The sequence below is a fragment of the Neopelma chrysocephalum genome, unplaced genomic scaffold (genome assembly GCF_003984885.1).
Source record: "Neopelma chrysocephalum unplaced genomic scaffold, ASM398488v2 Primary Assembly neopelma1_78, whole genome shotgun sequence".
NCBI classification, from domain to species: domain Eukaryota; kingdom Metazoa; phylum Chordata; class Aves; order Passeriformes; family Pipridae; genus Neopelma; species Neopelma chrysocephalum.
The window spans coordinates 643,659-658,852 of record NW_020897739.1 but is presented as its reverse complement, the minus strand read 5'-3'; positions in this window follow the sequence as shown (position 1 = coordinate 658,852).

Below are 15,194 nucleotides of genomic sequence, written 5' to 3'. Positions count from 1 at the left end.
AACATTTGCCTTACACAGACCACGGGAATTGCTGTGTGTGGGGGAGTGAACCATGGCCATGAGAAGCGACTGTGCCTTTCTGTTACTGAACAGGAGATACACTCTGTACCCCACTGGAGTGAAAATGGAAGGTGTTCCTTCTCCAGGCATCCAAAGGCAACATTCTGCCTTGGCTGTGGCTCTCCTCTTTCCACCCTTCCTATGGATTTTTATTTGCTTGCTCACGGGGGGACAGCAATAGTTAAGAAAAGCCTAATTGAGGCAAGATTAATGAAGTTCCTCTGAGAGTAAGGGAGAGATTTATTCTCTCCCTCCCTTCCACAGATGTCTTGTTAGGGACTCAGCCTTGCCTCACATATGTACCTCTATTCATTTACTTCCTTCTGGTCCTCTGGGAGAAGCCTCTCTCCTGGAATTTATTGCCTTGGCCGCCTTGTTTCTGTCCCTGTTAAATAGTAAGACATATTGAATGCCCATATATTTGTCTTACTCTCAGATGTGAGAGAAAGGGATTTATCTATGCCGAAAAATATGTACATTTGGCTTGGGACAGCCAGGAGTTACCGTAAAGAAAACCTTGAAACTGGAGCCCCTGAGCTGGCAAGAAATGGAAAGCTTTGAAAGAGTTGGGACCCAGCAGAGCTGCTGAAATAAAGCATCAGGTTCCAAAGGAATGGGCAGCCTTGGGATCCCGCTCCGTGAATTTCTGTCTCTCTCACCTTGGGCTGACAACAGACATTAGCAAGTGATGGAGGAAGGAAATACTTATTTTAAATACCTGGTTGGTGAAAGGCTGTGAGAGGAGACAAGGAGAACGTAGGAGCCCAAGTTAATTTGTGTAGGATTGACTCGGGCAAGGGGAAGGAGCTTGGGCCAAGCCCTGCGTGGGCTGTGTTCCTGCTGACCTTGTCCTTGAGATGGGCAGATCAGAGTGTTCCTTCACAGCTCCTTCTGCAAAGGACAGCTTTGAAGGTCACCTCACAGCATCACTGTGATATTTTACCCAGAAAAGGAGTGTCTTTACCCATTGCCAGGCTCAAAAACCTGCCATTGGCATTAACAAGCTCAAAGCAGGCCCTGGGCCTTTTTCCCAGACAGCTGCATTTACCGAAATTTTCTATACTCCTTTATCCTCAAAATGTCATTTTCAATTTTGCTTTTCAGCTACTGTCCTTTGCTCTCTGGTGTACAACCTGCCCTTGGCATCTCACGACTTCACATCTGGAAAAGTGCTTTTGGGGAGGTGGGAGTGATGCTCCTGGTCCTGCTTCCCAAGCCAGTCCAAAACTGCCACGGCCAGCGCAGAAAGCAAAGGTACTTTTAAAAAACTCTCAGTATTTCCGCTCTGCTTCCATAATTCATATTTTCATGCCCTTTGTTTCTCTTTCTTAAAGTGCAAGTTTTCACTTGTATTCGCTGCTCTCACCTTTTCCTTCTTCTGTTCCATGGCTCAGCCCATGCCTGGGAATGAAGGGAATGCTGTTGAACAGAACAAGGAAATGAAAACAGCAATATTTATCTTGCTTTATTGTGACTTTCATTTCCTTCACAGCCAGGCTGCTTTTCCAACCTGCAGTTTTCTTTTTTTAGCCCAACCTTGTGGTTTTGGGGGCATCTACTCCAAGTATTTTTATTAAGTCCTCAATTGTCACTTTCTTCAGTTTAATTCTTTTTTCTCTCACACCTCGTGTTGCTTAAAATTGGTTTTGGCTCGTGAAAAACTGTCTCTTAAACACCAACTAAAATATACTGTTATTCAGGGTTGGAAATGGCTTCTTGAGTTTGGGGACTCTTCTGTAATTTGCAGAAATCCTGAGGCTGTTGCAGCAGAGGAGCCCTGAACCTGCCATCAAACTACGGGTAGTTATTTACTCCTACTCTTTGTGCTCAAGGATGTTCTTGTTGAAGAAACTCATGGTGGATTCCTCTTTGTGCATCAGTTTGTAGAGCTCTGTTCCAGACACTGAGTGTCCAGTTTGTTGTCATCATGGTTACCTACATTTTTTATACTTACTGATATTACTTCTCTTTTACCCACTTGATTCTGACTCCTAGCAGTGATTTAACAGTTAATTTATAAAGAAAAAACCCAAACAAACCAACCCCCAAAACTCCACCAGATGCAAGTGCTGGTAGCTAAAATGGATTCATGCTAACTAATAAAAAATTCTAATTGTTTTTATTTATTCCCTGCAATAGATTTAAATTACATCTTCCCTTTTCCTTAGCAGCTCCTTGTTTTTTTTTCTTGTCATCTTGACTGCTCAATGATTTTGCTCTCCCTATCCTGTTTCAGCTTTTCCCTTCTGTGCTGGTTTAAGGGTCTCCTGAACAGTGTACCCTTGGCTCAACACCAGGTGAGAACTATCCAAGATAGTTTTTAAAGCTTTTTACACACCCAGTGGGGCACTCATGGCTTTTCTTTTTCCCTGTGGGACAGGGAGGAAAATGGGATGGTAATTTAGGAATTATTTCTGAACCAATGATGTTCCTTTTAAATAAGAAAACTCTGCTGCTGCAAGGAATTAACGATTGTTTTCAGCTCATGAATAGTCAGTAGTATTTGAAAATGATTTCCACTGATCCATCTCCAAATGAGAAAGAGCCATTTCTTCTCTCAATCAGAGATCAATGCAGGGAATTTACCTTAATCTTCCTAAACCATCCAGCCTCCCAAACTAATAGTCACAATCAGGCAGCTGGCAGGTCACAAACACCAGCCCTGGGGGGGTTGTGACTGTGAGTAAGCAATTTTACAGCAATTTTACTGCGAGACAGGTCACCAAGAGACATTTTGACCTCGGCAATTATTTTTCCCAATGTCAGTGACATCATGAAAGGAGCCAGGAACGTATTTCTTTGGACAATTATAAGCAGAGATTGCTCTTGACCTTGATATTTATGGGGTCCCAACCATTCTGCAGCAAGAGGTTATATGAGTCTCCAGAGCAAACCTGCCAAAAGTTCGGAAAAATTCCAAAAAAGCAATAATCCATGGTTTCATTGTGCATGGCTAATTGTTTTTCCTGAAAGGAAAGCTCATGTTTGGCAGGTTCCTTTGTTAACAACGAGATAGCAAAGGTTGTAAATCCCTGCACGGCAATTACTGCACAATCAGACTCGGTAACTCATATATACCTCCCCTGGAAATACAGTAATGTGCTGCTCAAGTCAGGAAAAAATGGGATTTGGGGCCATGGAATTTCATTCCGAGCTGCACAGAGAAACTTGAGTCTGTTTTCAAGAAATGATTACTTAGGAAATGCATCAGTATGATATATATGCTATATGTACACAGTGCAGTGGTCTACTAGTTCACTGATGGAAAAACACTATGTAGATTGTGGCTTTTTAAACAAAATGGGGACAGAAACACAACTGTTCCCCACAGAAACAATTTATTTCTATCACTCCTTAGAAATGAAAGGAGAACACAGGTAAGAGGAAAAATGTTGATGAATCAAGAATCTGGTGTACTCTACTCGTGCCTGAGTCCAAACTTTCCCTTCTCTCGTGGAGGGGGAGGGAGTCTCCTCTCTTGGACCAAATCCCTGTTGAATTTTGGCTGTCTCTAGTTGAGTGTGTGAGCATCACTTGGAAACAACTACTTGGAGATGGGCTTGGCTTTGCCTTATTCAGATGATGGTTATATGGGATTTGTGGTGCCAGAATTTATCAGAGTAGATATAAATATATTGTTATATTTTAAGCAGAAATAGAGAAGAGCTGGTGAGATATCTCCCTCCACCCCAAACAATAATTCTAATGAGATTTGGACATGTAACTATAAATAATATGTGGAGTTTGGCTTTGCCATATTTGAGAAAGAGAAAATCCACTCTGAACAGCTGCCAGGGGATGGAACAGCGTGCTCTGAACAGCTCTGAACAGCCATTCAAGGATGACAGGGAAAAGGAAAACCTGTCTTCCGAGCAGAGACTGAAACCAAAGACTGAGAGAGGATGCAACTGCTCTCTGAACACAGAAATGGCATTAACAGCATTTGGGGACAGGCATAATGGAAATTAAAGGGTAGCACTGGAGCAGAACAAATGGCTCCACGCTGGAAATGGAGATGCGTGGGCTGGCTATTAAGCAAAGTTTTCTAACTGATAATGTTGTATTGGCTTGGAGTAGAATTCTAATCTGATTAGCAGAGGAAGATGAGAGGTGAATCCTGCCCGCATATATGGCCCAGAAGCATCCTTCTGGTCCTAGATGTTCAACTCCTTCATGCCTGGAGCAAAGACAAGGCCCACAGGCAGGTTGACCTGCAGAGGAGTTAGGGAAGAAAAACTGGAAAGAAAACCAAGGAGCTCCTAAATTCCTTGCCGAGATTTCCTGTTGCCTCAAATGGTGTAATCCCCGTTGCAATTTCACAGATTCAACCCACTCTGTTCTTATGGATCTGATTGAAAAGAAGTGAACTAGCAAATACTCAGTTAGGTGAGCGTATTTCTAAGTTAATTAAAGATGGGACAGAGAGCAAAGACATTTTCTGTGATGCAGGGTATCTCCTACAGGAGTCCTTTCATTCCCTACTGCTATTTTTCTAAATGACCTCTTCAGTTTTAATGGTCACTGGGTAGTTTCAAGTCAGCAATTAATCCCAGGCAGGACTGGGCTCAGGCTCCCCTAAAACACCACCTTCTCAGTGATGAACTCCTTACCTACTGGAAGCATTTAAATCCCCTGCCCGCAGCTATTGCAGCCAGAGAGATCAATACATCACCATGTCTGTCAGTATGAAAACTGGGAGGTTACTTCTACCTTGAATCTCCCTGGTTCCTTGTTATTCCATTCACTTAACCTAAATTTTCAACTTGATGAAGATTTCAGCTGACAGGCATTATTTATAACACCCATAACTTCAACTGTGGCACTTGCTTATAACTAATTTATGTAAAATCATATGCTTTCCTTTTACAGAGACATGGGAGATAATTCTATTACCAGTGGTTCAGTTATTAAACACATTCATCCACCTTAAAAAAAAAAGAAAAAAGAGCCTGAAAGGCAAAGCAAATGTGCTGGGAAAAATATTAGGGACTGATGTTCAACCCTATCTGTTAAGAAGATCACACTGTGGGAAAGGGTCTCGACCAAAGGCTTCTCCCTCTTGTTATTATCACGTGTCTTTTTTACACTGAAAACTTCTAAAGTTTCTATGAGCTTCCCAAAATGGGCATAATTGGTAAAGCCAGTGCACTACTGGTACTTGATGGTCTGAATCTTTCTTTTTTGCTTTGAAAAGAAATAAGTAAACCTTGATAATCACTGCAGGGAGGGCAGAGAGCTACACAGAACTACTTTGCTTTAATCATCTAGAAAATATCTTTTCCTCATTCAAGGTCATATAGACCTTATTTTTCAGCTGAGATTGGAAGGTGATGAAAAAAAACGATACAACCACAGCCCTGTCTCCACATCCTGAAATAAAGAAGAAATCTTATATCATGGATAGATACATAACCCTTCTTCTGCAGGTGATGAGTGGCACTGTGCATAAGCTACTTGCAGAGATGCTAAATGCAAATGCAGATGAGGGCACTATTTTAACACTTGGGAAGCGGCTTTCTGAACCCTTTGGCAGGGCTGCTGAACTCAACACAAAGCTTTTATCTCTCTGAATCACTCAGGGCAGATTAATCCTTTACTTCTGTAGGTTTGTCAGATAAAAAGCAGTTTGGATGGTTTGATTTTTTTTTTTTTTAATTGTGGGTAAAATACTTTTGGAGCTGTGTACAAATCATAGAAAGCTTCCAAAAAAGCAGGGACACTTTCCGCTGGACCGAGTTGCTCAGAGCTTCATCCAACCTGGCCTTGGACACTTCCAGGGATGGGGCAGCCACAGCTTCTCTGGGCAACCTGTGCCAGGGCCTCACCAGCCTCACAGGGAAGGGTTTCTTCCTGCCTGGCATTTCCTCCTGCTGCTCCAAGAAACACAGAGGGGCTGGAGGGGCCGCTGGTTTGACGCAGCCGGGCGTTCCTTATGCTCTTATGCTCGTTGGATCCTACAAATCCTTACTTATAAAGCAATCTTCTCTCGTGTAAGTAGCTTTGAGCACTCAGGCAATATATGATTCTTTATCTGAGAGCGTCACATCCACGTTTTCTACGAAACAAAGTGGGTCACAGGCATTTTTGTGTGAGGCTTTCACTTGACAGGTCTACGCCAAAGGTGAGCTAGTTCGCTGGGTTTGAGGGGGAAGCCTGTTTCTCTCTGCCAAGTTCTTTTGCCAGCCATTCTTAAGGCTTATCCTACCCAGTTCTTCTACACAGAAATGACACTCATTTTCTCAGCAAAATGGGAGAATAGCAACCTAATTTATTGCAATCCCTGCAATGTCTCTTTTGAAGCTCAGACGGGATTCAGAGATGTTCAGCCTGTTCCAGTTCTGAATGGCTTACTGAGTTCTGAAAAACTGTTATTGAAATCTTCCTTTGCTTCTACCTTAGTTTTTTTTCCCCCTTTTTACATGGAATTTGTCGAAATCAAGGTGATGTCTTTTAAAGTATTTTCAGAAAGAAAATTTGATCGCTGTTTTCTACCTGGCCAGGTAGATTTCACATTTTTACATTCCAGTTTATTAACTTTTAAATAGTTTGTGGGAAGAAAGAGATAAGTGAGAACATGGATAAGAGGAAGAAAGGAAATGATAAACCAAAGAGAAGACATTGCTGGGGATTTACACTGTATGAGTTCAATAAGGCTGTGAAAGAATGTGCCTGTTCTTCTTGTGTTCTAACTAACCCGTGTAAGTGACTCTGGAAATCTTTCTCCTTGTGTTTTCCCATTCCTTTTCCCCAGGGAGGGCATATATCTGTAGGTCAAGCCCAGAGGCCTGAAGAACAACTACATCAACAAAGAAACAACGCACAAACAGAAACCTGAATCAATATTCAGCCAAGCCCTTTAATTATGCAGCTCATTTTATACTGATGTAAGTAGATGCTTAATTCTGAAGCAATCTGTGCCTGGGGAAAAGGAGTGGAAGAGACTGTGGTGTCCCTGTACACAGCAGCTGATGGGGAAGCATGGTACAGTGAAGAGATGGAGAGCGTGAGAGATGTAAAACCTCAGCCAGACTGACATTCAGGAGTTGTGGAGATACCCAGGGAGGGGAGAATATGGACCTCAGGAGAAGAAATTATTTTAGAAGCATGTATATATATATATATACACCTGGATTTGACTCATCTTTATGTCAGATGAAAGACTTGGTATAAAAGGAAGTTTCTGTGATGAAGAGTGGAAGGTTGTCATAAGGCCATGGAAAAACCTCTTCACAAAATTCTTTATTTCCATGTCGGAATTCAGCAACAGAGGAATGTAAGATCTAACTAGCTCACACGCTACAACCTTTAAAGTAGCTTATTTTAAAAATAGAAGTCAGATCTGATCTCTCCTTTGGGAATAAAAGAAGTGTTGTAGAGAAAGGCACAAGGAGTTCTGGATCAGATTCTGTGGTCAGCGGCTCAAGTGGCTTGAAATGACCAAAACTCCAGTTGAATTCTTCCAGAAGACTGTTCAGATTCCTCTGGATGCGTGTCTGTGCTCGAGTGGTCACAGCAAGAAAAACATCCAGCCCAAAATAGCTGGAATGGAGGACAACAACAACCAACTTTGGGGTGAAACTCCCATGGAACCACAGTAAAACGTCACTGTCCCTGGAGAATTAATTCCATCATGTCAGTCAGTGTGAACATGAGAGATAACACCAAATTATAGATATAATTCCAAAGAGAGAGAGTTCTTGGCTTGAGAGCACCTCTGTCTCTGTGAGAGATGCACACATATATCTATTTACATGCAGGTTTTTAGGAACAGTCTACGGGAGTTGAACATCTGGGAGTCGGGAAAAGCAAAGACCACTGGAAGAGGCAGCAGCTAATAAACAGCTCCTTACTCTGCATCTCATAAATCTCCACGAAGTTCATTTATTCTCCTCTGAGGATGAATAATGTGAAGCCTCTCCTTGCCAGTGATTGTAGCACGGAACCAAGCGGGTTGGATGTGGAGGCTGCTATTTATAGAAGCGAACGAGCTACTAATTGGGCAGTTATGTAATGGCTTTGTTATGAAACCTGGTTTGGGTTTGACACCTTCTGTTTGCTAAAAACAGCAGTAACAACCCCAAACAAACCCAGGGGTAGCAGTGTGTGACGCGAAATAAAGGCTGAATAATCGCCGGTGTTTCAAAACTGAAATAGAATTAAAAAGAGGGGGAAAAAGATCAATTCGTTGCTCTGAATTCCAACAGGAGTGAGCTGGAAGGGAATCATTCCACAGATCTGCTATGCAAAGTTACTTTAAAGTAACTTTTTTTAATACCTGCCCTGCAACTACTGGCAAAAAAAAAAAAAAAAAGAAAAAATTAATTCCAAGCAGCCTGTTTTTGTGACTTGTGAAGTCTCAGAAAGTGCTTTTTTCATTTAAAAAAATGGGCTTTGAATGAGTATGAACAGAACATAGTTTAAGGAGGAAGAAGGGCCAGAAAATGTCTGTGTGAGACACACTGATACAAATCCTGCACTAGGATGAGGCACTAATCTCTACTCTTGTAAATGATAATAGACAGCTTGGGCAGTCTGACATTTTTAAAGTAACTTTAAAAAAAAAAAAAAAAGAAAGAGATAAACAGATGGGGATGACATTTTGTTCCCTGCCATACAGAAGGAGAGAAAATTGCCTTCCATTAGGAGAGAAGCTTTTATGCAGGGTGGCCCTTTGCAGTGATTATTCCTGGGTATTCCAAAGGCCGAACATCACTGATGCAATGTACAGCCCTGGGAGCTTCTCCTCCTGATGAAACCCTCTAGTTGTGGGGCTTTTTTCCTTTGGATGCAACAAACACTGCAGTATAGAGAGCCTGGAAGAAAAAGAATCCCTATGGAGGTTTGTAGCTGTATATATATAATGATATATAAATATCATGAATATATAAATTTCAGGAAACTGGCCAGAGATACCAGTGGCTGACTCTGTGTTATTTTCCACTCCTTGTCATTTTAAATTGTCTAGGTGATGACAGAACCCCTGATTTATTCAGCACTGTATGTTAGGAAGGGTTTATTCTAATAAAGGAAAACTCTACTCCGTTCCTTCATTATTAAAACACCCAGAGGAGGCAGCCAAAGGGCTTGCAGAGATTTGATGCACAATGTCCCAGCACCACACTAATTACAGCCAGCATGCCTAAAAAGCTGTGATAATTTAGAGTTCAGCAAGTGTTGGAAGGAGTAAGACACTATGGAAACCAAGCTGGAAGTTGGGTGGTCCAGATGGCTTCCACATGTATCCAGTTAATTATCAAGATCTAGAATCTCTTATCCTTTATGTGTGAAAACATCTATATTAGTATGCAGAAATATATATATATACATATATATTTAGACTATTCACTTCATTAGGATATTTTGGAATTACCACGTGACAAACAATAGAAGAATCTTCTCCTAAAATAAAATATAGGCAAGCTTTCCTACTCCTACACATCAGATGAAAGGAGTTTTCTCTTAGATGCATCTTTTCACTAATGGTATAACTTGTCTGGGTTGTTGCTGCTCTTTCTGTAACCTCACTTGTGTGAGAAGGAAGAGGGATCAATCAGCTCCTCTGAGTAGTAATTTCATATTTCATATGTGGCAGCTATTTCATATTTCTGTTGTGGTGGTACAGAGGGTTCCAATAGGGTACAGGATCTGTCACCATTTCACTGTAGGACAGAGTTCAAAATTCATTCACAGTGCTGTGATTTCTTAATTCTCAATGACTCTGAATTCCTACTGGTACAAATTTATGTTTTTACAGTACTTCAAAAACTTTTCAAACACTTTTGCACAGTCTAAATCTTTAACAGCTGTTTAAATTTTAAATACCTTAGAAATATCAAAAGTTACCTTTAAATGATGTTTAAACGTGGGAGTATTTTTTTCCCGTGTCTGACATAATTTTTTTCCTCTGTAATAGTGTTTTTTCCACCCTTTGCATCGCCTGCCTGCAGTGATAATACATCTGCTACAACTCCCTGTGTATCCTGCTGATCCTTGTTTTTCCCAGGATAAGGCAACCCAACCTTTCTCACTGGTGAGTGCATGTAATTAATGTGTGTCTATTGTCTACTAATATCTGTTAATTACCACTTCCTGCTGGATTTATATCTATTTTATTTCATGTGTCCATCATATTTTAATTGATTTCTGGCAAATGGTTTTCTAATGGACAAACTGAGAAGCTTCTTCTCTGTGGGATGTCATCTGGGAAATACCATTTTTTTGTTTTCCTCTGGATGTTAGCAGGGAAGACCTCCCTGTAGTTCTGAATTAGAAAGAAGTCAGGATGGGGAAGGAGCTTCCCTATAGGTTCTGCTGGGTGGGGAGATGGTGTTGAATGTTCACATATCATAAGTGACTGTACACAGTACCATAAAATCAGGGAGAACAAGAGATAGGACAAGAGGAAACAGCCTCAAGGTGCACCCGGAGAGGTTTAGGTTGAATATTAGGAAAAATGTCTTCCTTTAAAGGGTCATCCACCCATGGCACAGACTGCCCAGGGAAGTAGTGGAGTCACCACCCTGGAGGTAATTAAAGGACCTGTGCTTAGGGACACGGTTTGGAAGTTGCACATATCCTTAAGTCCTTTCATTTTATCCTTACTGTGAGCACTCCCTGCTGTCAGGGTGATGAAACCAGTCACTGCATTTCTCCTCTGCTTCGATGTAAAACCTCCACAGGTCTTACAACTGTGTTTTCCTCAAAACCCAGCTTCTTTCCAGTCAACAGTGTCTCCCATGCACTGGTTCCTTCAAGATCTTTTCTGACCAAATCCTTTCTCTCCTCTTCGGTTCAGTCTGTCCAAATTATTGCCATCAAAATATTTCCCTTTTCTCACCGCTCTGAGCATGTTCCCCTCCTTCTAAAACCTCAGCATTGACTTATTTCCCCCATAAAATTCAAGCCAGCTCTGGGTAACTCTGTTACTGCTTGATTCTGACTCCCCTCCTCTTGGAAAGCCTTCTCATCTCCAGTGCTGGGAATGCCTGTGCATGGTTGGTATTAATATTACTGGTATTAATTTCCTTCTTCTACTTTCTTCATTGAAAGGATGCTCTGAATCTAAAACGTATGGTAGATTAAATTACTTCAAGTCCTTCATTTGTTACAGCAAATGCCTGGAAATATTTCCCAAACAATCACCAAAAGCATTGAGAATGAAGATTCAGCACAATTTAATTGATTGCTGTGCCAGTGCCTCACCACCCTAACAGGGAAGAATTCATTCACAGCTTGAAGGATCTGTTTTTCTAATAGTATCTGTCTTTCAAATCCATGTCATGCAAGCCAGTGGCAAAAGGTCTGGTTCTCAGTGTTACTGACTCTTATAATTGCTTGTAAGAAGAACTGTGTAAATAATGGGATATTTTGTTTGCTAAGAATTCATTAAAAATTACTCAGCTCAAAATAACCAGGACAAGTGGATTAAAAAGAAATCACTCTCTTCAAAAACATTATTTTAAGGGAGCATTCTTAATTAAAAATACTTCAAATAAAACCAAAAAGTCTTTAAAATTCTGAGATGAAACTTGAATCCTGTTGGAGCACTCCTGTTTCCTTTCCAATGCAAACAAATTAAAACATCTCTGTTGGGCTCAGCCTGTGTTTTCGTCCTTGCCCCATGAAGAAAGCTAAAAAAAAAGGGCGTTAATTTTTCACCTATTTCTCCCTGTGGTGCTTCCAGAAGTAGGAGTTAAGTGGCCAGCAATGCCTCCCAGCCTGACAGGAGCAATGGTTTTTTTAGGCCAGAGAGAACCTTTGGTCTCCTGCACACCAAGAGCGTGACAGAAGCACTGAGCTATCAAATCAGTTATTCTGCCAACATCTTTGTGGTTCACTGAGGAGTGAATTAATGCTCCCTAGGAGTGCTCCAGCAGCAGAGAGAGGCAGCACTCACACTGCCCTGGCCGGGCAGGAAGGGGCTGCCAGGAGTGTAAGTCATGGAGAAATAATTCATCTTCCTTGAGGAACCTTCACGGATCTACATCACAATCCAGCAGAGACCTGGCATGTCTGGGGCTGGCACCAGTTCCCCGGAGTGGGTACTGGTCAGAACGTGTTGGTGAGGGAGCTGCTCCAGCAGAAGACACTGGGACAGGCCTTGGGCCACCATCATCTCCAGGAAAGCAAACAGGGAGTCTCTGGCACACTGGCCGGGGGATGTCACCTGTCCTTCTGCCCTAGGAGAGTCCAGCAGCTCCAGTGAGAAAACAAGAGACACACATCATGTGGTGCAACAGAGGATTCCATACTGACCTGACATCTGGTGCCTCCAGTTCCAACTGTTCAATGAACTGCAATCCCATGTATTTTCTGTGGGATTTTTCCCGGTTGATCCTTTTCTTTTTACACTGTTCCTACATCTTTCCTGGTTTGCACATACCTGTTGGATGTTTTCCTTGCTTTCCTGAGGTGACGTCCCTGTAACTGCTCCAGTGTTTGCCCCGAGGCAGTAAGTGCTTTGCCACAAGAATATGTGTAACCTTGGGAAGGGCCAAGGATTTCTGTTCAAGACCATCTGGTCATAAAGCCTGTATTTATCTAAACCCCAGAGCACTCAGGTTTTCAGGGCATTTTCTGTCTAGACCTCTGCTGTAAATGGCTGTTGCATTTGTTCATGAACTAAACATACAATATTCCTAGCGGCCCTCATAATGAGCAATCCGCACAAATGACCTTTTGAAAGCTCTCTGACTCCTTCAAAACATAAGCAAATTGAAAATCTGTATTTGCAAGGTCAGAAATAAAATGAAAACCTCACTTTGGCTGTCTAAAAATAAAGCCATGCAAAGCAAAGGCATGGCTGAATAGCAAACTCTTGAAATAAATACAATTTCCTTTTGCCACAATAAATGTTTCAGTATAAAGTGGAATATATAATTCATTCCACTGATCTGTAACATTTTGTTGAACTGCAGGAACTTAAGGGGAACAGCTCTTCAGTTTCTTTCAGGCTTGAACCACCCTCTTAAAAACCCGGAGAAGAGAAACGTGCTCTGGGATGGTTTTTAAGCATTTTTTTTCGTTCATTATTGAGATCTGACTTCCTTCAGCCACAGATTAATTGTTTCTGTGGCCTTAGCAGAAACCTGAAGCTCTAACCAGCTTTTAGAGCTTCACTTTGTGGGCCAGATCCCTGGCCTCCATCCTACCTGCTTTGGTCTGCTCAGGAAGAATTTGGGAGTGCTTCAATGGCAGCTACAAATTAAGGTTTTCTTTCAGCTCAAGAGTGAACTACACTTAAGAGATGATTGTTGTAAAGAGAAAAAACCCTCTGAACTGAAGTGTTTCCAAGCTACTCATCACTTCCTTAGTACCTCCTCTTGTGGAAATCAAAGCCCTATGATACTTGATCTTGTAAACAATTATTTTCGTTCCTTAGCTGCTATGATGAAATTCACACTTGCTATTTCTGTAGGAACTCCTTGTCCCCTTCTCAGACTTGGTTTGGGTTTTTTTCAGGTTGGGAAATGGGGAAAAAAAGAGGAATTCTCTTTTTTTTTTTTTAAATCTCAGTTTGGATCACTCATCCTCGTAATGTCTTTTAAAAAACGTCAACAAGAAATGAAAGTGAATTGAAATTTTGAAATTGATGTTAATAATTTCTCTGGAACACCTTTTTATTAAGTAATAACTCTATGGCACAGTAATAGCAGATACTTTGGGCAAATGCTTGTTGTCAGAATATAGTATTAGGGAAAAAAATTACATAGGCCAGGGGAATATGCTTAATTTTTTCATGCCTGTTATATCTGGATAAGGCACCTGGGAGGTAAGTCCCCACAAATATAGTCATCAGCCCACCCTGGGGTTTCAGCACTGCTGATTGTGTTGTTCATGCAGATTATATACAAAATGATGCACAACTTGCATGTTATACTTTTGTTAGAGGGGACTCAGAAATATGCTGCTGTTCTGGATACTTTTTAATGCACATTCCCCTCACGGGTGTGGGAATAGATCCATTCTTGCTGGTCTAAATTGAAATATCCTCCAGTTTCTCTGTACTGACACTGCTGCACAGAGCGTTTCCCCAGAGAGGGACTGATGGAGTAAATGCTTTGTACTTGCTCACGAGTTCCAAAGGCTCCCTTTGCTGCCACCTTTATGCCGCGAATTCAGTGTATTTGTGCGAGGCACGGCTGCCTCACTCTAAGGAAAACTACCCTCAGCATTCCTGTTGTACATTCGCGTTCCTATCGTGAAGAGCTGACAGGTTCTAACTCTTCCTACAGGGCCACAGCTCTGGGTCCTGATTCTAGAAACTCCAGAGATTTCACGTACAGGAAACCTTTGTGGATGTATTTTGTCCGTGTGTCTTCTCACGCCTCAGAATAAGGACGGAGATGCTTTAGGCTGCCTTGTTTTGTGGAGCTCTAATTGTGCCCAACTGCTCTAATTGTTCCCAGCTGCTCTAAATGGTCAAAGTGCTGTGCAGGTGTTAATTTAACTCTTTACTTGTCTCACCATCACTGAGTTTATCAGAAAGGACTAAAGGCACTTCAGGTGGCCTGGTAACCCCCCATTCTGTGTTCAAGCCTGACAGAGCTCCAGGAGCGTTTGGACAACGCTCTCAGGCAAGTGGGATTTGGGGGGCTGTCCTGTGCGGGGCCAGGAGGTGGACTCGATGATCCTTGTGGTTCCTTCCAGCTCAGGCTATCCCGTGATTCACTGTGGCCTTTGACGGTGCGGTGTGTGTGGTTGTAACAGCGGAGCCCGCCCCGATTCGGGGCACAAACTGGCCCGAGGTGAGAGGACCGGGACAGCTGTTCGCTGTGACATTCCACGCGTGTGTGCCCTGCCCTTCCCGGCGCTCTGCGCAGCAGGCGCGACGTTACTCCGTGTCCCGGCGGTGCCCTCCCGGACCCGCGGGTCATTCCCACGGGATGTAATCGCAGGGCTGTGCCGTGTCCCGGGGGGGCGGGGGTCCCGCGGGCGGTGCTGCCCCGCGGACACGGGGACAGCCGCGGACACGGGGACAGCCGCGGCCGCGACCCGGCGCACGCGCCGTGTGTCCCCCCCCCCCCGCCTTCCCGGGCCCACCGTGACGTCACGAGACTCCCGATGTGTTGTGTCTGTGTCCCGCTCCCCCCTCCCCGCACGCGGCCGGGGCCGCTGTGACGTCACGAGCCTCC